This window comes from Crinia signifera, chromosome 7 (genome assembly GCF_055691185.1).
Source record: "Crinia signifera chromosome 7, ASM5569118v1, whole genome shotgun sequence".
Lineage (NCBI taxonomy): Eukaryota > Metazoa > Chordata > Amphibia > Anura > Myobatrachidae > Crinia > Crinia signifera.
This window is the reverse complement of record NC_139223.1, coordinates 52,084,741-52,090,740: the sequence shown is the minus strand read 5'-3', so window position 1 is coordinate 52,090,740 and position 6,000 is coordinate 52,084,741.

The following is a 6,000-nucleotide window of genomic DNA, read 5'->3' as shown; positions in this document are numbered from 1 at the left end:
GACTTCCGGGGTGCGTCATGGAGGAGTAGGCAGCATCTCCTCGTGCTCCGTCTCCCGGCAGCTCGTTCCAGACAAAACAACACCAGAATAAAAGGAAAATATTCCCTCCAACTCACCACGACCTGGGCAGAGTGCAGGCATATATTCCCCCCCGCTGCGAAAGATCAGCGCGGCGGTCGGCGGCACAACATCAAGCCGGACAAGCGGGGCCTGCACCGTCCAGAAGCGGGCACACGTCGCAGTATCATAAATGCGCAGCAGACACTGACGGAGTGGCGGCGGAGGGACGGAGAGCACAGGGCGGTGAAGGAATTAATCCAGGAGAGCCGGCTGCTCGAGCAGTTCGCAGCAGACGGAACGGAGATCTCCAAAGGTACATACCACGCTAACACGCCCCAGTCCTAGCCCACACAACTTGTTTAACGGAGCCTAGTGAAAAAGAAAAGGCAATAACCGCAGCACAGTACTCAGAACTATACTGCAGCCAGCCTGCCGACCCCCCCTCCTTTTCTGCACTATATATTCAGCAGTGGTGCAGAAGGCATTCTAACCACTACAAAACAGACATATTGGCCTTAAACTTTATAACGATCTCTACTGACCCCACAGGGACAAGCTTAGTTTGACCTATAATCACTCAGCATTGCATAGGGATTTTCACTTGTTCACAGAAAACCACTTGACGGCAACCCTGTCAGCACCACACAGGCCTCGATCCCGCTCACCCAGGAGAAATACTGGGGACATGGAAACCATTCCTGAATCCCAACCACCGGGCAAACAGACACCCCCAACCCAGCCACAGCCCCAGCGCCAAGAAAAAAGGCGTGTGGAGCAAAACACTCCAACAACTCCAGATAAAGCTCAGGGGAGCCCTGCAGCAAAAAAAACAATAATAGAATCGGTGACATTGGACTCAGGCACTCATATAATGCTAAACTCGGCCAGTGCTGTTCAAGGTGACCTAATATCAATAATACAGGCATCTATGGCCCCACTACTACAAAAGGTGGTGACTGACATAGCGGCTCAGATTGATAGACTCAGTGACAGAATGACAGAAGCCGAAGGTCAAATCAGTATAAATATGGATGATATCCAATCATTACAACAAACAGTGAAAAGCCTGAAGATAAGCAATAAGCAGCTCAATGATCGCTTAGAAAATGTCGAAAACAGGGCGCGACGGAATAATATAAGGATTGCAGGGATACCAGAATCTATAAAAGGCCCCCAACTAGAAGGTTTTGTCCGTACCACTCTTCTTAACCTGTTGAAGATTGAAATGGCTTGTGCCGACATGGTAATTGAAAGAATACACAGAGTGGGTGCCCCAACAACCCAGGACCAATCAAGGCCGAGAGTGGTGATAATGAAGGTGCTTAATTTTCTGCATAGACAAATAATCTGGAATGCATCAAGGAAAGTGCAACCGCTGAAGTGGGAAGGACATTTAATAAGAATTTTTCAGGACTTCTCCAGTGAGGTGTCCAAAGCCAGACGGGCATTCTCACATATTTGCACAGAGTTGATAAAAGCCGACTGCAAATTTTCCATGTTGTTCCCTGCATGCCTACGAGTTTTCACGGACTCTGGGACCCACGACTTCACAGAAGTTAAAGAAGCAGAAACTTTCCTTATCAAGAAGCGTATAATTACCCGCCAAGACCCCCCTAAAGGGAACTCCTCCAAGAAACCTGGCTGAGTATAATTATTATAAGTGCTGGTTGCAAAATGCAAAATACAATAGAAATGCCCACATTCCTGATATAAATAAGAGAATCTGGGCGTATAGGTGGAGAGGTGTTGGAGTTATCTTCCCTCCTCCCCTACCCCACCTGGAAATTTTAGTATGGTAACAAAATACTTAGATTATCATTGTTCTGGTTGCTGAGTTAAAAACATGTTTTATTGTTATAATAAGAGCTGCCGAGGACGGAGGCAATGACGCTATATGTTTTACATGTTTTACAGTTTTCACCTTATACTATTGTTGCTCATAAAATATTGCTTTGTGCAATTACATCTGCACTTGGCAATGCATTGCCGGAAGTCCCTTGAGGCAAAGGTTATTAGAGCTGCATATGTAAATAAGTTTTTTATCCCCCCTGTCCGTGTCTTTGTGTTCTATGTTTCCCTCATGTGTCATCCCTCATGTATCTCCCCAGGATTACAACAGCAGTTTAAATGGAGGCATCTAAAAATGTTACATAATGTCTATAAAGGTTAGTAGTCTGAATATTAGGGGCATACACACCCCTAGTAAACGGCGTAAACTATTGATATATCTGAAGAAGCAGAAGGTTGACTTGATTTGTTTACAAGAGACACATTTAATGCCAGAGGAGGTCAAGAAATTAGGAATGCTTGGTTGGGAAGTCTTGGGTTCAGCATCATTTAATACAAAATCATGTGGCGTAATTACCTTAGCTAGAAAATCTCTGAGATTCAAGGCTATGTCTGTTGTATCTGACCCTAAAGGTCGTTATGAATTTACAAAGGTGACAATTGAGAACCACACTTTAAACATCGGAAACATTTATGCCCCAACTCAATATAAAAAGTCTTTTTTCACTGAATTATTGGCCAAACTTCACTTATTCGACCCAACCAACCTAATATTGTGTGGAGATTTAAATCTCATTTCCTCAAACTACTTGGACAGATCCCCTCCCCAAAAAACTCAGAAACCCCTTCCTAAAATAGGCATCCCCTATATATTAAAATCTTTAAATATGATAGATTCATGGAGAGCTCTAAATCCGATAGAAAGGGAATTCACTTGTGTCTCTTTGACGCATAAAACTTGTTCAAGGATTGATTATATATTAATAGCAGAACCCTTACTTCCAAAAGTTAAAAACGCAAAAATAACATCCCCAGTCCTTTCTGACCACGGCATGGTGTCCATTGAGCTTGAACTCACGAAAGTTAGCAATGTCAAACCCAGTTGGAAATTTCCATCGCACCTTATACAATCCAAAGGGCTACGCGACGCACTACTTAAAGCATGGCAAATGTATGCAGCTGCTAATGCTCAAACAAAAACTTCTAACCCTACCTTATTTTGGCAGGCGGCAAAGGTTGTCATAAGAGGAGAGATTATAGCATATATATCAGCAGAAAAAAAAACACATAATGTAAAATATACAGAAATACAAAATAACCTCTCGGAAAAATACCAAAATTTTAAACAGGGCCCCACTGAGGAAACAAAGCGGGAATACCAGGCCGCAAAAATCCATTATGAGGAATACCTAAAGACACAAAGTGATAAATATCTTTTTAACATTAACTCCAAATTCTTTAGGTTTGGAAATAAAATAGGCTCTATGCTAACAAATTTATTACAAGGCTCGAGGAAAAAAATCACGGTCCACCCTCTGGTTACAGAGGATGGTTCCCTTACAAAAACAGACACACAAACTGCTGAAGTGCTAAGAGCCTTTTACGAGAAATTGTATACACCCCCACAAGAGGTTGTAGAGGAGCCGATGACTGCAGGGATGCCCCCTATTGGGACCGAGGGTCGGCCACATATGAATTCCTTTTGGAGCACCCTCTCCTTCTTACAGGTTCCGGAGGATCTTAAAAATATTTTGATTTCCCCCATTACACTGGAAGAGGTGACGACTTCCATTAAAAAATTAAAATTGGCAAAGGCTCCAGGCCCGGATGGGTTTGCGAATGAATTTTTCAAATTTATGGAACAACACATAGCCGAACCATTGACGGCGTGTTTTAATCACATAATGGAGAGCGAAACCCTTCCGTCATATTTTTCAGACGCCATTATAAAAGTACTACCAAAGGAAGGCCGAAATTTAAACCTGGCTGGTTCATACCGCCCAATCTCTCTGCTTAATATTGACTATAAATTATTTGCAAAAATATTAGCAGAGAGATTGAAGCAAGTTTTACCGTGGATAATACACAAAGACCAGACCGGCTTTATAGCTGGCAGACACTCGGTCTCAAATGTCCGCAGAGTCTTGGCGGCTATTCAGCGCTCAGTTGCCTTCTCATCGTCCCTGAGCGAACAGCAGATGGTTTTAACGCTGGACGCCGAGAAGGCATTTGATCTTGTACTATGGCCACACATGTTTAAAACTCTACATCAATTTGGTTTCCCCTTAAAATTTATACAGCTAATAAAAATGATATACACAGCCCCGAAATCGACTATATCATGTAACGGAATAACATCACCTGAATTTCAATTGGGAAGAGGCACCCGCCAGGGATGTCCTCTTTCGCCCTTGCTTTTCGCAATTGCGATAGAACCCCTGGCGGTGGCGATTAGATCCTCACCACTAGTTCATGGTATTAAGATTAACTCGGAAGAACTTAAGATTGCCCTATTCGCAGACGACACTTTAATATTTATATCAAATCCATCGGTCTCCATCCCGGCGTTGTTGCACCTCATCGGCTCCTTCGGACAGGTCTCGGGGTACAAGGTAAATCTCTCTAAATCGGAAATATTACTGTTGGGAAAATCTTATCAACAGAATCTGCGACACCTGGACATCCCGTTTTCTTTCATAAGCTCTCATTTTAAATATTTGGGAATCCAAATAAGTGCCAATTTATCTAATCTTTACCCATTAAATTTTTCACAAGTTATTAACAAACTGTCGACAAAATTATTGGCCTGGAAGGACCTGCCTATTTCCCTACTAGGCAGGGTAGCCATAATTAACTCAATAATCTTTCCCAAGCTTTTTTATTTTATGCAAATGCTTCCCATCAAATTGCAAAAATCAGACATAGTTCGATTAGATGCATTATTTTCAAAGTTCATATGGCAGGGAAAACGCCCTAGGATTGCCAAATTAAAACTACAAACACCCAGAAGCGAAGGAGGCCTAGGCCTCCCGGATTTAGAAAGTTACTCCTCCGCCATCTTTTTTAGATACATTAGTGACTGGATCCTGAACAAATCCACGTACACCGACCTGGATCTAGATCGAGCTGTTTTTTACCCTTACGCCCCAGGTGCACTGATACAAGCAAAATATAAAGACATACCCACAGAACTGAAATCACACATTTTATTCCATGACACGTATCAAAATTGGATAAGTATGAATAAGACATCTAATAGAAATCCACTTATATCCCAATTCATATCTATATGGGGTAATCCTTCCTTCCCCCCCTCGTTGATCAACACTTCATTCAATACATGGCGAAAGAAGGGGTTAGAGACATCAAACAAGATTTTTGACCCAGGAGGCTCCATATCTACCTTTTTAGACTTGATGCAAAAATATTCCCTACCCAAGTCACATCACTTCATGTATTTCCAAGTGAGACATTTCTTGACTTCAATTAAGGCTCCCCCTCCAAACACATTTCAAGTCAACTTTCCCTCACAGATCATCTCAATCGATTTGCTTTTGAACTTTGTGCAATCTAAAAGTTATAGGGTAAAATATTTATATATGCTCTTGGTAAAGAAACGTTGCACAGAACACGTTCAATGGAGAATACTGAGAGATAAATGGGCCACTGATATACCCTATATTACTCAGATAAATGAACTGACTGGGCTATGTGAAACCTCCTTTGAAGCATTACAGTCGACATATTTACAGGAGGTTCATATACGTACTCTACATAGAGCATATATAACTCCCCACAGGCGAAAGTACATGATTGCAGAGGAGACAGGTGAATGCCCCAAATGCAGGGTTGTTAAAGCAGACTTTGCACACTGCATGTGGCAATGTTACAAGATAAATAGGTTCTGGCATAAAGTGATCAACTTTCTATTCCATGTGTTTCATATTCGTCTTCACGTTGAACCACTGGCCATTATGGGTCTATCTTTTGACAAATGGCAATTGGATGGAATCACAAGCAAAGATTTGCCACTGCTGATACTAATTCTAACAATTGCTAGGAAATGCATACTCACCCACTGGACGGTTAAAACAGCACCACAACTAGCTGATGTTAAACAAAAGCTGCTACACATACTCTATTTTGATAGGA